General features: G+C 46.5%; 1 protein-coding gene across 3 annotated transcripts in view; it reads left to right on the top strand.

Annotated features, from left to right (window-relative positions):
• Positions 1–18,941, top strand: part of PHACTR2 (phosphatase and actin regulator 2) — a 553,469-nt gene that overhangs the window by 8,339 nt on the left and 526,189 nt on the right. The gene's annotated exons all lie outside the window — the stretch shown is intronic.

Genomic DNA, 18,941 nt, shown 5'->3' with positions numbered 1-18,941 from the left:
CTTGAAAAGCATCTGAAGGCCTTCTTTGGAGTTCTTTAAGAACAGCATGTCATCACAAAACGGGGCACATTTTGCTGTGTGCAGTGTCCATGAGAAATAAAAGCCCACAATGAATAATGAAAGCAACCCTACAAATTCAAGACAGAGTTGAGGTCTAGTGGAGGCCTAATGTGGTTTATGCTTGAAAAACATAGTTCAGTACATCACAGCATTATTGTTTCATTTGCAACAGGATTCATGTTAATTCTAATCAGAAAGTAGCTATAACAGGACCAGCTTGTTTTATTGAGTCTCAGTTGGCGGATATAGTAATAGGCAAATGTGGCTGCCATACACTCTGTTTCTTACAGGTAAAATACATAGGTGACTCATTGCCATCAACAAGACATAACAGCCTCTCTGAATTCTTAGCAAGCGGACAGTGCATCGCGGACACACCTTGTAAGTTCTAACCTTGGATGGGGACAGTACATGATGACGTTACAGGCACCAGCATTAAACCCAACAGCCTCCAGAATAAGAACCATAACCAAACCAATATTCCCTCCTACACCAAGGACACAAAACCAAGAACACACAAAGGAGACCGAACTTCAATTGAATCCACACTTCCTCTCGGTGTGCGATCCCATACTCAAAAAGGTTCAAATCACTGTCCTCCTAGCTCCCCTCATGCTACTTAAAATGCCTCATGCTGCTGCTGGCCAGGAGATGGCTGTGACTGCTACCAGAGATAAGCTGACTGTTTGTTGAGAGCCTTAGTCCAATCCTTTGCATCTCATATCTCTCCTTGGTTAACTGACCAATCGATGTCTCAAAACATCTTCTCGCACTGCAACCGTATCATCTGGGGATGGCATGTCATTCATTCTGCGGGCTCTCATCCTCTGATGTAGGTAATTCATGTCTTCTGAACGGATAGCCGACACACTGAGATGGAGATTTTAGGTCTCTCTTTATCGGCACTTACCAAGGTGGCCGCTTCACTCTCGCCAGGACTTACTCTAAGCGACGCTGATTTCTATTCCTTAAACCAGGAGCGGCCCAGGCCGGGCCTACTGGATTCTCGGCCTCATCACACCATCCTTCTTACATCTGAATCGCCCTGACGAAGTTCATTCCTTGAACAAAACGCGTTGGCTGATGTATTTTATTAACCACATGGATTATCAAAAATAAAGATTGATACAACGAAGACACTGATCAAGCTTCTTTATTGACGAAACACCTTCCTGGGAGTGCACCGCTCCACTTTCTTCACAATTCATGTCTTCGTCGCCATCTCTGAGGTCGGCCTGTGTCCTACATGTTGTCATCGTGAATTCCCATGAGTTGTTTGGCTTTTTGGAGAAACCTTATGATAGTCCTTTTCCCTTACCAGGGAGATATTGAGGAAGACAGCTTACCAGGGAGATATTGAGGCAGACAGGTCACGCCAGTAGTATGACACCATTTGCCTGCGTAGAAAATCTGTGATGGGTTTAAAGGCTTTTCTTTGGTTCAACATGGTGGGCATGCATCTTGAACAGCGGCAATTTGGTACCACGGAACGGGCATTTATGTAAAAAAACAGTAACCTTCTATTGTGCGTAAGACATAATTTCTTCTTTTACATGATAGAAATAAACACTTGTGTGAATGTCAGGAAGGGCTTTTCAATCTGGCCCTCCACGCCCACTCAGTGAATACAGTTCAGGTGTATCGAAGCACGTCAGGTGTGTATCTGACATGGTGTAGCTTGGCCTTGTGGCTTTTGCAACACAAGCCCCAATCGGATAATGTAATGACAAGATTCTGGTTATAATTCTGGCTTGACAATAGGCCTTAGCACAAAAGCTACTGCTGCGATATAGGGTGTAAACAGCAGTGGCATTTTTGGGCATATGTCTTAAAATTGATGTCTACATGTTTATACACTGGAGGGTTGGACTGCTGCACCCAGCTTCTTGCCAAACCTTTCTCCCAACCTCCCATGTGTCCAGACCCCGCAGCTTATGATCTTTGGCCATATGCTTTGTAGCTAGGCTCGGCTTATGGTCCTGCACTACAACCCAACTGCTCATGTTTCCAGGCTGCTGTGCACAGCCATAGAGATTGTGTAGTTACAGCTACGCCACAGTTTGCATTCATGTGGGTGGCGGAGGCAAATATTATACAGATTTTTAGGCAGAACTATAGTGCTATGTATAACAACGGGTCCGAAAAAATGAAGCCATCTATACAACTATGTGCTGTTGATAGGATACAATCCCTGAATCCAAGGTATTCATGGTGAAAAATATGTTCCCATCAGATACCCGTCCTGTACCGCCCTACATCATTTGGGATCCTTCACCCGAAGGAAGTGGAAACAAGTCCACTGTGGATTAGGTAGATTGTGTCCTAATCGTATTTGAAGGATGCAGTGATGTCTAAATGAAAACTATGTGTTGGTATCAGGGGGCAAAAATAGTTAGCAGTGCAAAAAGTGCTATACGTAGCGTGTGATCAAGTGAGTTAATATTGGGTTGTGGGAGTGGAAAGAAGAATTTTAATAAGATCCTACCCGCACCCAAGGTTAAAAAACAGTGCAAAGTAGTGTTAACAAATAACTACTTAGGTCTAATCTAGGTCGACATGTTTCTGCAGTTTTGAAGGCTCACAAGATACCTATCTGCTTCATCAGGACCTTAACAATGGTATGCTACTGCTGATAAATGTGTATTAAGTGATCAAAATCATATCACCCACAATCTGGGGAATGAGCTCTCCACCTCACCCGGCTACAGCTCAGGTACAAATGGAGAACCGCTCTGTGTGTCGGTACTCCTCGCCTTCGTCTAGGCTGTCGATGGGACATATAGAAATATAATTAGTGAATTTTATTCTTATGATCTTTGTCATTTTGGTTAATTATTTGAGGCTTCCCTAGAGAGTACAATGTGTTAAAAGAAAAATCCTTTTGCCAACCTCTTTTTAAGGCTCCAACTGACTTATAACACTGGTGTTCTTTTCATACACGTACTTAACTATACTGTGTACAGGACCTACTGCACTACACTTCACGGTCAGCATGAGGAAACCAGTGGGAATGACTGGATCACAATTTAGGAAAACTGTTTCAGTGGAACATAGTTTTTGGGTCCATGAAACTTTTTTTTATTTTTGTTCAGAACATTCTGAAGAAGGGAAAGAGACTCCAACATATTTTATGGTGTTTAAAAAAATAACTTAAAGTTTGAAGACTCGCAAGCAGGGCTTTATTTGTAAAAGAATTAGTACCCGGGCCTAAAGTTAATTCCTGAGGCCTGCTGCCGAATTTTAGGGTTGCTGAATACCATTCCTCAACCCTCTTTAATCCAGGTCCGTAGTACAGCCCCCTTATTTCACTTGCAATTTCATTTTCTTCCATGATTTTTCCCCATCTAACTATTATTCTCTACTCTTTCTTTCCTTTTCTGCAACTTTCTCTCTTTTTGGATCAAAGTCAGTTGATGAAAAATAAGTCCCAGTGTCCAAATATGAGTGCCAGTGGGCCCCACCAGCTCTTCAAATTGTCTAATGCCCTGTTTGATTCTGTTCTTCGTTTTCCAGAGTGCTTAGATTGGGACTCTTTAACATGCTTCATTGGATGGTTTGCCTACGGGTTCACTCTCGATTGGAAAAACGGAAAAATATTATGCATGGAAGTATTTAATGGCCTAATGTGCTAGAGACAACCAAGGCACAGATTTTAGTGGATGGCCCGTGGTAATGCCTGTGGAACCCTCTGCGGGTTACTTCATGCTACCATTACACTACAACATACACGCAACATAGATAAGTAAGGAGATCGGCTTTTCGTTAGCCTCTTTGGTGTTTGACTGTCCTAAACGTCATGTCATATTTCTAAAATTCATGAACCAAGAGAACAAATTACCATTTTAGCCAGCTCTTCTGGTCCGCAAATTAAGTTGAGGGGGCGTGTCTTCAGCCAGTAAATTTCTTCCATTTCACATTGTATGAATAGATGCATATTTGCACAGTTCATACTTGTCTATGCAGATCATAATCCCTATGAAAATGAATTACATTTGTGACAGATACTGGCAGCATTGTTTAATCGTGATTTTAATTGATCTCTTTGAGAAATGCAACAAAGAAATGAGCAAATGTTGAATAAATGAACCTTCAATAGATGTGTGGGCACTCAAGAAGGCCAAAAAATTAAAGTTCTCTATGACCGACAGGGAAAAAAGTAACTCATCTGAGGTGTTGATAATGAACATACTGGGAGTAAAAGGATTGATTAGAATTTTTAATGGTATGAGATTTATATATCCTCATTAAAATTGGTTCCTAAATGTGGTTTAAATGTGGCTTGGTTTTAAAATCCATTAAATGTGTTGGATGGGAGTTAAGAATTCTGTCAAATGCATTACGTTTTGTGGTTTGTTGAGGTGAACGCTGTTGTGAGCACAATGATATCCAACTATATGACACATGCAGTTTTCTGTCTTGTGTTGCGTTGAATTTCGTGTGATAATTCCTGTTGGAAAATGCTGATGTGGAACTCTGTTATACGCCTTATATGTACTGTGTTGGGTTCATGTGTGGTGTCCGGTCTAATCTTTTCTGTTCGATGCCAGATGGTTTGGTGGAAGCTTTGCAGGCAGAATTAGTTAATTACACAGCCTTGGTTACTACTTGCGCTAAGTCGTGAGTGGAAACAGTGAGTACGGTGTGAGAAGTTGGCCTGTTATGTGATGTCCACTATTCTAGTGGGCACCCTGTATCAGTCCAAACAACCCTTATGGTGATGGTTGTAAAGTCAACCTTATAGACCAGCTATCCTAGTGGTAGCATGGACAAAGCAGTCTTAGGCTAAACTCAAGAGGGCATGTGAGGACACCACACAGGTTATATATAAAATATATATGTATTTATTACTAACCCAACCCCTCTGAACTCTTTGTGAGGTCAGAGGCACAAGCACATAACAAGACACTTAATTATCATACAATAAGTTGCACAATATACAGTAGAGCCCTAGGGGCACGTAAAACCATATACTAAAATAATGGTATAAGAACCACGTCACGAACAAGGAATAGGCCTAGGGCCTAGGGAATCGGTGGGGCTATGCTGTACTACCAAAGGTTAGGAAGCAGAAGGCCCATGGGAAGCGTGTACAGTGCCTTAACACACACGCGAGTTACCATAGGGATACAATGGGAACAAAAGAATTGGAAACTAGTTCTTTTAGGACACTTCCGGATGGACTAGGAGAAAGCCACTGAAAACTAGGACACTAGGATAGTCAATACCCACAAGAGCAAGAGTATTCGCGTTACCTCGCCCACAGGAGCCGGGTGCATAGGTGTCAAAGTGTGTCGGGTTTTGGTGCTGAATCCTATGGAGACCTGTGAAAAGATGCTGCAGGCGACCAGGAGAGAAGTGTCCGGTTGGATCCAAGGGCGGATCGAGGATGAAGAGTACCTGAAAGCAGAGGGGACAGAGTCTGGGTCACTAGCCAGTGACCAGGAAGGAACCAGGCGATGTCGTGAAGCTTGTCTCTGCAGCCACGTGGACCAGGAGGTGTTGAGGACGACCAGGAGCTGGGCACGGACTGTCCCACGAAGGATCTCCCTGTCGGCTGTGTTGGCTTCCGGATTGGAGTCAACAAGCCTTGACAAAGGCAACAAAAGCAGGAATCAAAGATGGCTTCTGTTGCAGACCAGCAAGGTCTGGGGGGCTTCTCCTTTTCAGGGAAGCAAGGGCCAGCCTGGAGCAACCAGGCCAGTGGTGTAGATTCGAAGGTTCGTCGTCACAGAAGCCACTAGCCAACGGGCAAGTGACCGGACAGATGCGTCGAGCACAAAAACCCTAGCAGGCCCCACGCGGCACTCGTGGAATATGGAGGGCTGTGCGCCGGTGTAGAAGGTGCTCGGGGCTGGGGCTTCTCAATCCCCAATGCACAACTTCGAGGGTGCCTCGGAAGCAGCACAAGTAGCAAGGTGCAGGTTTTTCAAGATGGCAAGTCCCACGTCTCTCGTCGCCTCCACGGGTCTCAGCTTTGCTGTGGCTGTGGATCGGGCTCAAAGAAGTCTGGAAGTATGGTTCTTGTCGGGCTCTGTGCTCGGGCTCCGTTGGGAGCGTCGACAAAGCAAACCGCAGATTGCTGGATGGTGCCTGTTTGCACAGGGTGGTCACTCCTTGACCACAAGGGAGATTCTTCAGTCTTCTAGTTTCAAATAGATTGTCGAAGGTCCAGAGTTTTGTTTCAAGTTTCAATTCAGGATAATCTAAAGTCTCTAGACTCAGCTCCTACCTTTTATACCAATCAAAGGGGCTGGATTACCTGCTAGGTCCCTCCTATGGGTGGGACCAGGGTTACACCCCTTTCCCTTTGTCCAGATTCACACCAGAGCTGGGGCTGGAGTGCCCCAGCATCTGGTTTCAACCGGACTATGCATGGAGCACCTTGTGTGCCCCAGGCAGTGTCTCATTTCATTCAGCCCTCCCTGCCCCAATACACTATGGCCTGTCTGGAGTGGTACTAGCACTTCCGAAGACAGGAAACCTATTGTCCAAGCCTCCCTCGCTGGAAGGACCCCCAGCAGCAGGAGGTCAGACCTGTGTCTGTGGCAGCAGCATCCATTTTGTGATGCTGAGGCTCTGGTTAACTTTAACCAGGATTACTAGGAACAACATGTCTTCTCCCTCTAGAAGGGTGGAATGCTACCCCAGTCTCCAGAACTGGCGAGGGGATAGTATTCCAAAGCGTATGACACCTTACACGACATGTTTTGATAAAGCCAAACCAAAGTTAGCATTCAACCGCGAGGATGATAATGCACTTAAGAGTATATGGTATGGCTATATCATAGAACAGCTATAAGGACATGGTTCCGAAAGCTGCAGAGAGGCTCAGCTCATGCTAGAGCACCATCTCACATAAAACCAAGCTCTCTGCCTCCAGGATTGTTAAGACCTGCCATAGGAGTGACTTATAGGTGTCTATACATAAGGTTAGATACAGGTATACTATATCTAAAGCAAAGGTTGATTACACCATCTTGCACCAGCTGAGTGATCAGCCAGTTGTGTCAATTTAGATGGCCAGCCAGGGGTGGCATAATACATGCTGCAGCCCCTGGTAGGCCTTGGATGCACCTATGCCCTGGGTACCTATGGTACACTATACAGGAGCTCATAAGGTGACCCAATGTCCAATTGGAGATGTACCTAAAGTACATGGAGTCCATTTTACAGTGAGAGCAGATAGCATAAGGCCCTGATTAGCAGGATCCCAGGCCAACTAAGTCGAAAACCATCTAAACACTAGGCAAACAGTTAGGGTAACCATATAGTCAGATGTCCACCTTCCTACACACGGTAGCAGCTACATCAGGAGGGAGGTAATGTTGTTAGTATCAAAATTGGTTAATTTGTTTAAAGTAGTAAATTTGCGTTTGATGCAATGTATTACAGTAGAAAATGTGATTGTTTTAGGAACCTTCTGATTTATTATCTTAAAGCATGTTCAGCCACCTTTATTGGAATGCCGAACATTCATGTGGTAAATTCTCCTGCTTTATTTGTGTTTAAATTGAATCCACTCCAAGCGAATAAGGTCTCTGCAATTGATATGGTTCCTCCCGTACTTTGTTGACAAATCAGGCGCAGGGCTGGCATGGAGGACTTCGAGGGCCTGAGTCACAAAGTGTTTTATATTGATTGTGTGGTACCCTTGACTTAAATGCCTTTTACAGCTGATTATCGAGGCGGTCAGGCTCACTAGGCATTGTGCATGGAGTCGTGTCCAAGAGTGAGACATCTTTATTGACAGAGACTGCGAATATTCAAGTCCTACTCAAGGAAATTAATTAGTAGGTCACAAGGTGGCCTGGATTAAGACATACACCTAGAAAATGGTTAGTAGATCTTTGTTGGGTATTCAGGTGTAACACACTTATGTCTTGAGAGAGACACTTTCAGAAAAAGCTTTCTATGTCTGTCAGCTGAGCGGTCTTGTTACTTACGGCAGCTTCACGACAAAAGGTGTGTTTTCATACTTCTCCCCGCGAGGCCGCATTCTTAGTTTGGCGCCAGGGCCTGACCGTGTTGAAAGCTTTGATTTCTCGCTGCATCGCATTACTGCGTGCCTTTGGCGAGAGCAAGAGCACGGAACTCTTGTATCTGTGCAAGAACTTTTTTTTCACAGTAATTATGCACCGCCCTTCAAAGGAAAACATCATTATACGGAGAAGGAACAGTGCGCTGGCATGTGCCCAGAGAGCCAATTGTATCCACCCCGAATGTTAATCTAGAAGTGCTTTTCTGCATCGTATATTGTACCCAATTATCCAAATAAGACAATCGTGGGTTGAATATCAAGCACAGTAAAATAACTGTGCTCGGATGGGGCAAAAAGGGTTGTTACCGAACGCGCACTCATTTTAGTGTCGTCATGGCAGATAAACGAGGTTGTCTGGCTGCAGAAGCACAAGGTCGCCCATTGACCTCATTTACATCTGACACTAAATGAGCCTTAAAGAGCCAGCACACTAAACAAGCATTTACAATGCAATGGTCTCGGCATTATTAAAGGTAGAGCTATTGGCATTGCTCATGACATTTTTTTCCATTTTTTTTAACAAACATAAATAAATGGTATTGTCATTTACAATGGCAATAGGTGAGCATTAGAGAGTAGTAGAGAGTATTCGCGGACACAGAACCACACACACACAGACAGAGCCGTGCACACACACACACAGACAGACCCGCGCACACACACACACACAGACAGACCCGCGCACACACACACACACACACACACACACACACACACACAGACAGAGCTACGCACACACACACAGACAGAGCTACGCACGCACACACACAGACAGAGCCACGCACACACACAGACAGAGCCACACACACAGACAGAGCCACGCACACACACACAGACAGAGCCACGCGCACACACAGACAGAGCCACGCGCACACACAGAGCCATGCACACACACAGAGCCATGCACACACACACACACACACACAGACAGAGCCACAGGCATACACAGACAGACACACACACACACACACACACACACACACACACACACACATACAGAGCCACCCACACCACAAAGGTAATGCTGTCCATGCCCCGCTACACCTAGTGCTTACGTAAACTTTGACAGTCTGTTTGAGAATACCCTCAGTACCTGCTGAGACCCCGTGACCTCCAATGTCCCTCCAGCACAAACACTGCCTCGTCGTACCCACCATAGGAGCTGAATGGCCACCAGTACCCGCCAGCAGCCGCCTAACCACACCCGTCCCATGCACACCCTGATCTGGTTCACACACGGTGTTTGTGCACGGTTCACAAGGTTTGTTATTCACCGCGGTGATGTCATCCGACCGTCAGCTGGTTTACCCGTGAAGCCATTCTACCCTCAACTGAATGTCTCCTGGCCAGTAGTGCCAGCTACACTACTATAAACAATAGCGCAGTTAGCTGCCTATTAGTCAAAGTGCCTGCTGCACTGTCATGAACACAAGTGCCTGTTTCGCGATCATAAACAAACACTGGTGGCTCCTCCTAGACACTGACCGCCAAGAACTGTTGCCCCCCCCGCCCCTTTGACTATGAACTCTCTCTGCTCTGCTTCCCAGCTCCCTGCCATTTACCACCCGTGACTGCTCTGTCAAAGAGCGCCTGCCTATCTGACCACTCAAGCCAAAATCATCAGTTGTCTCACCGCTGCCGGATGTCTTCCCCAGTTTTCTGCCGCTCCGACTACGAGCGACTGCTCCCACCGCCCAAAGTGCCCACATTCTGCTTCTTAGGTCCGTCCGTAGCGCCCCGCCTGCTTCAACACAGGTACACGGTCTCCCTCCACACTTGCCTACTCTGGGCAGCTCTGCCCGCTCAGTGCTTCCTCGGGCCACAACCGGTGCCCAATGCCTGCTACCTTTACTGCCCCTGCAATGCCCGAACATACCCTCTCTGACCAGCAGTAATTGATCCCTGCCTCTGCCTGATTAAGTGCCCTTCTCTGTCCACTAGCCACCCCCTGCTTCTCTGATCACTAAAGTGCAGCACTCTCTCCACCAGCAACAACCCCACTGCTTCGCCGATCACTCAAGTGCCTCACCATGTCCACGCTGCCTCTCTGATCGAACAAATACCCCACTCTGTCCGCCAGCCACCACGAGCCGAGCCACCCCACCCCCCCCTCTGATCACACGCGTGGCCCACTGTCCGCCAGCGACCACCCCCTGTGGCTCGGATCACACAAGTGCCCCATCGCTCCCTATCCACCAGCCATTCCCCCATGCATCTGTACATTTAAGTGTCCCACTCTCCACCAGCAACTACCCCTGCCTCTTATTCACACAATTGCCACACTCTGCCTATCAGCCATTGCCCTGCCTCTCTGAGCACACAACTGCCCCACTCTGCCTATCAACCCCCCCCTGCCTCTCTGATCACAAGGTTGCCTGCTCTCTGCCCGTCCGTTCTGCCCCGCCTGCCCCTACGTGCTCGCAAGGCCAGAACTGATATATGAGAAAAAACACCACATCTTACGAATAGAAACAAGATACTACAGTTCCAAAGTTCTGCTGAGGCATGTATCGCCAGTGTCCAGGGGTGGCACTGCCTGTGCCAGCAGCGGGGCCCTGGGGTCCGACAGAGGGCAGCAGAGCCCGCTCACAGCAACCTTACCTCGCTCTGGGATCGTGGCGGCCGGGGGCAGAGGCGCTGTGTGCTGGCCCGGCCCGTCCGTGGGGCTGGAGACGGGCTGCTCCCGAGGCGAGAGCCGAGGGCGGGAGAGGCGTGGACCGGGAGGTGCTTCCTTCCACCGACCCCTGCAGCACTTTGTATTCCTGGGAGCGGGGCTCCGCCGAAGAGGAGCAAAGAAAGCAGCAGCAACGCCAAGAAAACAGTCCGGCCCGCAGCGGTGGAGACGGGGAGCTGAGCTGCTGGGACGGGCGGTGGCTCGGAATGCCCTGGCTGCAGGGCTCGGGCGGAGCTGGGCGCTGCCGAGGGTTGAGCCCGGGACGATGAGGCTGGAGGCGGCTGTGCGGTGTCTCGGAGCGGTGGCGGTGCGGACGGGCTGCGCTGCGTTGTACCTCCGGAGTTTCTTCTTTTGCAGCGAAACTGTTGGATAAACTTGCCGAGTACGAGATAGTGAGCCTCACACGGGTGGATGAGTTTGGAGAAACAGCACAAACAGGGAAAAAAATGGCGGACGCAAAGCTCCGAAAATTTCGGAATTGGGGGCGTGTTTTAGCGTTCTGAGTGACGGGTGACGTCACAGTCGAAAGAACGCAAAAAAACACGCCCCCGAATCCGAAAGAGACGGGGCTTTATTGGAGTGACGCCTGTCTCCTCCAATGGCTGGCCTCCGTTTAGGAAGCCAGCCAATGGAGGAGAGAGGAGGGGAGAGGCGGGTTCAAGCCCCCATACTCCAAATCATTAAATCTCCTCCCGGAGACTGCGCAAGCGCAGCCTTCGGTCCTCGACCTAATAAAGGGGGCAGCGAGTGACCTCAGACTTACAATGTGCTATAAAGCCATTGTATGCAAAAGCTGTACTGTTTTGCCTCCTTCCAACACTGTTTTGTACCTTTGGTCTGTGGTGTCCAGGAAAGGAGATGGGGCTTTTTATGCCTGGTGTTTGCTGAGCCAATACACAAATAGCCCGCCTACCCAACTTGCTTTAGACCGATAATTAATGCATGATGCGAAACGGTACAATGACCAAAGCAGAGCAGAACAAAAACTTACAGTATCTTTGAATCACAAATGTTTTCTATTACATCAACACACTACTGCATATCTTAATAATTTTTGCTTTATATCAGTCCTATTAACAGTCTGCATAATTCATCATAATTTCAAAAAAGAATTTTTTCCAAAAAGTACATTGTGTAAAGAATAAATACAAAATACCTACAAACACAAGAATAAAAAGAAAATGCTGATGAAGGTTTTGATGCACTGTCTCTTCTCTTCAGATATTTCTCCGGTTGAGGTGCCTTTTATCTTGCGCAAACTGTCTGGTAATATGGGCACAAAAACAAACGTGACTAGTCCTTTGAGGATATTTCTGTTCATTTTGAGGATTAGATTATTTGTGGGTCAGAAGGATATTCCTGTTTGAGCATGTGTGTGTGATTGCGCCTGAACATGTATGAATAGCTGGCTTTTTAAGTTGCATTCTGGTCTACAGTCACTCCCATGATATATATATGCTTTTGTTGTTTGTATCATTTTATATTATGCATTTAGTATTTCTCTAAAGCAAATTGAGCTGGTGGGTTATTTGAGTATTGGTTTAGTTTCCCTGCTCTGCGTGCCATATCAGTAATTTCAGGGGCTTCTTGTAATTTATATTACTGACGTTAGCCAATACCTTTTGATTGTACTAATATGATACATATAATAAATACGTTTACTTGCAGGGGATTTCAACCAGCTGACTTTATCCATTTGTCTTTATCCATTTGTCTGTTTATTATGTCATTCACGTTTTTCTTCCTTCCACAATGACATACGTATTTGGGGCAATGGTTCAACCATTGGCTAATGTCACTCTGAGTGATGGCAGTCTGCCCTCTTACAAATATCATGTCCATACACAAAGTAGTTCTAGTAGGTGCCAGAGACCCCTATGACAAGCTGTGCTTTTTAAGAACAAAAATATATTTTAACTTTTAGCCAATGCTTGCTTTTTTTTAGATTGGCGAGGGCAGAGCAGCATCCCAAGCAATAAAGTTTTGCAAAAACCTTGACCTAACAAAAGCTGAATTGACAAAGCTAAACGTCTGGTGGCCAATGCCAGGCCTGTTGGCTTTGCCTTTGCTTGTTATTGATCGGGTTCCTAGCTGGTAAGGTAGTCTGCATCATAATACAGGACTAACCTAGCTCTGTTTTGTGTTCTCCTCTCTGCCTTCATACTGTTGAATGTATATGTTAATCAGAATCTGGGCCGATTTTTATTTTATAAACCATCGAAGGTGTAAACTGTGAAATGTGTCCAGTTCACAGGGTTGGAGTTGGTCTTCTCTTTAAGCTGCCAGTTAGTGCTGTGCAAGCCCTGGGGTTGCCTGTCCCAATGTCTTATTATGCCCTGTTGCTGTCAACAATTTATGTTGTCGCCATTAACTTTTTAGGTCTCGCCTGCCAATGCGCTTGCGCATTTCTGGCGAGAATATAGTAGGAGAAAAGAAAAGTGTACCTAAACGGCGCATTAGACACAGTTCATGTGAGACAGGCGCGTGCACATCGCCAGTCACGTGACACACCACCATTTGTCTATGCCACTACATCCACCACTACATCCACCACCACTACCACGTCCACCACCACCACGTCCACCACCACCACATCCTCCACCACCACATCCACCACCACCACCACCACCTCCACATCCACCACCTCCACATCCACCACCTCCACAGCCACCACCACCACTACGTCCACCACCACTATGTCCACCACCACTACGTCCACCACCACTACGTCCACCACCACTACGTCCACCACCACTACGTCCACCACCACTACGTCCACCACCACCACATCCACCACCACCACCACCACCACCACATCCACCACACCCACCTCCACCACTTCCACCACCACCATGTCCACCACATCCACCACCACCATGTCCACCACATCCTCCACCACCACGTCCACCACCACCACGCCCACAGCCACCACCTCCACATCCACCACCTCCACAGCCACCACTACGTCCACCACCACCACGTCCACCACCACCACGCCCACCACCACCACATCCACCACCACCACACCCACGTCCACCACCACCATGTCCACCACCACCATGTCCACCACATCCACCACCACGTCCACCACCACCATGTCCACCACGAGGCCACTACCTTGCCCACCACCACGTCTACCTTGCCCACCACCACGTCTACCTTGCCCACCACCACGTCTACCTTGCCCACCACCACGTCTACCTTGCCCACCACCATGTCTACCTTGCCCACCACCATGTCTACCTTGCCCACCACCACGTCTACCTCACCCACCACCACGTCTACCTCCACCACCACTACATGTACACCACCACATCCACCACCACCACAACTACCACATCCACATACACCACCACGTCTACCACCACCACGTCCACCGCCACCACACCCACCTCCACCACCACCACGTCCACCACCACCACCACCACCACGTCCACCACCAGCACCACGGCCACCACCACGTCCACCACAAAGCCACCTCACTCGATCTATCTATCGCCCTCACTCTATCTACCTGTCGCCCTCACTCTATCGCCATCACTCTGTCTATCTATCGCCCTCCTTCTATCTATTGCCCTCACTCTATCTATCCCATCACCACAGCATCACTTAGCACCACCACAGCATCACTCAGGGGCACCACAACATCACTATGCGCTACCACAGCATCACTGAACGTCACAGCGTCACTCGTCGCCACAACATCACTCAACGCAACCACATCATCAATCTGTGCAACCATACCATAACAAGTGGTTTAAATAAGTTCTCTCAATGTTTCAAGCTTTATTACAAATGTCACAAAAAGATGTCAATATTTCACTTCTGTTCTTGGATATTCGTCACAATAAAATACACTGAACATAATCTTTGCCATTAAAAATTACAATAGCTTTTATTTAAGTATTATTAAAAATAAAATAAAAGCCATTGTTATTTGTAATATCAATTCATCTAAGTCACGTAAATAATACACATTGCATTACAAATGCTATAGGTGTCACATTTGAGAAAGTTAAAACTATTGGCATTGTAAAGGACAAAGCTAATAATTTCGCTATTTTCCAAACCAACACATAAATAAAAAATGTCATTTACAATACCAATAGCTCAAACTTTCCTAATACGAGACCTATTGCATTGCAAATGCTTGTTTATCGAGGGAGCTGCACTGCGCATCTGCTCTGCTCCAAAATCAAAGATGGAGGCCCGAGCATCATTCTTGGCGCTGGACTTTTCCTGAAGGTGCATTTGGTTAATAAATTAAAATCAGTATTGTCCAATCCCTTTTAATCTTTGACTACGTGCCCCGCGCCGTCTCCCCCCTTCCCCTTTCTCCTCCCACCCTATTGCCATTCCCAAAAGTCACCACCATTATCAGCACTAGTTTAAAAAAATGATATTATGGAACCCTTTATCTTGAAAGCCCAAAGAGTCGACATTGCTACTGATTGTAGCAATGTCCTTCCTTCCTGTCTGATCCGGGAACCTGACCATGGCGTCTGGGGGGTGCTATTCTTCCAAGCACTTACTCATTACGCTCTACCTCTCACACCCCAGTCCTTGCTCTTTCACCTTTTCTTTTTCTGATTTACTGTGGTCCATCTGCCTGAGTATCTTGTAGCAAGAAGCTTTAACATTCTTTCGGCCCCTCAATAAATGTTTCATTTTCACCCATCTTTTTTCCCATTCACTCCTCTCTCTTTTCTTCTTCCCCTTTTCTGCCCCACCCCCTGTTTTCCACCTTCCTTTCACCAATGTTCTTTATTCCTTTTCCTTCCCCCCCTTCCTTTCCTTCTAATATCTCAAGTTTCTACCTATGTGTCTGTCCCTTTCCGGTTCTTCCTTTCTTGATTTTTTTTTTCTTCTTTTTTCTTACCCTTTTCCCCTTTCGTTTTATTTTCTTTCTCTAGTGTCACTTGTCAGTCAGTGCCTTTCTTCTGTAACATCTATATTCTGAAATGTCTATGGAAAATAAGAGAGGAGGAAAATGGTTTACATGTGAAATGTCAAAAATAGGAGATGGAAAGGCCGAAGTGACGTGAGCTGGGTTAAAAAACATCACGAAGGGATTTTCCTGTTGCTGCCATCGATCAGAGGCGTCTGCTGAGATGGAGACCTGGTCTCCCCCTCTCTGTTAAATGTCATGAACGCGCTGTGCCTGTGTAGGATGTGGGGGCGACACAGCCATCTGGCCCTCTGAACAGTGTACTTGTGACACATTTCATTTGACTCGGAAAAAATAATTCTGCAATTGAAGACTTCCAATTTTTAAAGCTGTTGGTAAAGTGCAGACTAATAGATAGTTACAGATTTGCAATTTGAGATTACAACACTTGTTACACGCCCTCAACGTTAGTTAATTCATTGAGTAGTCATCCCTTTTTTAGGGTCTCTTGCTAAGAACATTAGTTTGATAAAGGCAGTCATTGTCAGGAGCTCTGAATGTTCACTAGTGGTGAAGACACTTATTGTTGCACTCCACAGACCGTTAGTTTGTGAGAAGAACACTTGTTATGAAAATAGAGTGTTAATTTGTTGTAGGTGTAATTATTGTTACACTTTCCTAACATTAGTTTATGGTGAGGGTAGTCGTTTCACGTTCAGAATGTTTGCGGTAGCGGCACCAACTTTTAACATTTCAGAACGTCGATTGTGGTCAGTGCAACCATTATTATAGGCTCAGAATGTTAGTGTGTAATGTTACAGGTGTGTAGACCCTCACTATTTACTCACAGTGTTACTGTTTGTGGTGGGACGCTCATTAATGGTACATGCATGGCGTCCCTCGTTGGTTTGTGGTAAGTAGTTTTATTTATTTGACTTGGCCAGAACTTTGATGTGTTGTGAGGGCACTCGTGTCAGTGGTTTTTGTTCTCTGTGTCCATTTTAGATGGTTTCTAGCTTGGTCGCACTTCATCCTCCCAAATTATGGACTCAGCAGACAAAGGTTACATCGCCTAAGGAATTACCAAGCCATGCTGCCTTTACTTCCCTCAACCATTAACTGTGGCATCCCAGCTTCTAACTAGTACATATTGTTTGTTCAAAGCAGGAATACCCAGTAGTTGAGCGCACATACAGCTCCAAAGAAAGCTATATCAGATCATCACCGAACCAAGGGTCTGTAGTTGCTCATCTTGCGAAGCCCTTGCACAGAAGGAAGGCAGGAGTTCATACCACAGGCTGAGATGTTACACATTTATTTATTAACAACTTTTAGAAAGTGCTGCTTGTCCACCTTTGATTACTTCTGGTTGCTTGGCAAATGATTGACAGGGCACGCAGAATAACAAGGTGAGGAGGGTAGTAGACCATTTTGAATGTTCTTCACCGCCCCTGTCTAATCTTGAGCTCAGTTGAACACAACTTGGAGTAGATAGTTCACTTTTCCAAAGCTTTCTGTTTTTGTTTGGATCACTAATTCATACTGAGGGTATTCCAGAGTCTAGGCCCTTGTGTGCCTAGTGTTCTTACTCTGGGTTTCTTCTTGAATGATCATTGATTGAGCCAGGGAGTGGTCATTGAATGTTGGCCACCACTTTGTGCATGGTGTGCTGAAGGTTTAGATATAGGCTTCTGCCCCAGTGTGCTTTGTGTATGATTCACAAGACCTTAGATTACATTTTGTCCTGGAATTGGCAGGCAACTTATCTAAGATGTTGATGGAAATGCCCCAAAGGGAATGAATGACCCTTGAGGAACGCAGCAGGACACAAAATGAGTGGAGAATGTAAGTGTTTAGCCCTGACTTTTTGGCTAAGGACGCATTACATTGGACGTCCGAGTGTGCCAGTCCACTGTTTAAGCATCTCCAGTGGGACTGTGTGATCATATTGTTATAGGGGGACAGACAAGTTGTGGTCTACATTGCACTCATCTAAGGTTTTCTTTAAGCTCTTGGGAGGCAAAAGGGTCAAATGTCTGCGCTAAAAGAGCATCTAAGAGCAAATGTTGGCAATCAAATCTTACTGTTATATTTGGGGGTCTCTAGTTGGCAGAGGTAGGTACCTTTGACAAAATAGGGACCCTTGTGTCTAGTCAAGTTTAGGGGCTACACTCCTAAAATAACACCTGCTCACCCCCTTGGTAGCTTGGCACGAGCAGGCAGGCTTATCTCAAAGGCAGTGTGTAAAGCATTTGTGAACACATACAGTGCCCACACTACAGATGGTCACAACACAGGTTGTATTATAAAAATAAGTATTTTTATATAGACTTAACGCAAGACCAAACAACAAAAATCCACAATACTGTACTCAAAAATAGACTTTAAAATGGTTGAAAATAGTTCAGTACTCTCAAGTTGTAAATGCAACACTTTACTCTCAATGTACCTTAGATGCGTAACGCAAAGAAAACAAAAAAGTCACAGGGAAGGTGATGCGCCTGTTCGTAACACTCAGGGGAGTGGATGCGTCGGTTCCTTACTGCTGCGCAGGGGAGTTGATGCTTGCTTCCTTACTGTGTGGGTAGGTGATGCGTCGATTTCTTACTGCTCTCAGGTGCGATGCGACAAGATGGCACCTTGACGCGATACTCTTTTCCGGTGCGATGCGACAAAATGTACGTCTTGCTTACGGTGCGACAACGTTGATGCGATGCGGGCCCGCCCGACGGCCGTGCAGCGACTCTATGATCTTTGGAGCTGCGACACGCTTCTCCTTTGATACAACGGCGACCACTGTGGAGGGGGCACGCTTCTCCGGTGATGCATCGCGCTTTGGCGATGCGATGATGACAGCGGCGGCTCGCTTCTTCGTCGATGCGACGACAGCTGCTGCGGCGGCGACACGCTTCTCGTTGTTGTGTCGTGCTTCCAGCGACACGTAGTCTCTCAGAAAGCCCAGCACAACAGCAGGCACTTCAATTCTCAGCAAGGGAATTCAGGGGGGAGCTGGTTGGTGAAGTATTGTATCACTGAGAGTTCAGGCAGGAGGCAAGCTCTAGTTCAAGCCCTTGGAGATTCTTCTTCAAGTTGAGGAAAAGCACCCTCAGTCCTCTTCTCCTTTCTTTGGCAATGAAGCAACCAATGCAGGCCAACTCCCAAACACACAGCACAGGGGTAGTCTCCTCCTTCAGCTTCCTGGTTCTTCCCCTCAGCAAAGGTTCGTCTTGATTCCCAGAAGTGATCTAAAGTTCTGGGGTCTGGGTCCCCTCTTTTATACA

Source organism: Lissotriton vulgaris, chromosome 6, assembly GCF_964263255.1.
Source record: "Lissotriton vulgaris chromosome 6, aLisVul1.2, whole genome shotgun sequence".
NCBI lineage: Eukaryota > Metazoa > Chordata > Amphibia > Caudata > Salamandridae > Lissotriton > Lissotriton vulgaris.
This window is presented reverse-complemented; position numbering and strand designations above follow the sequence as displayed.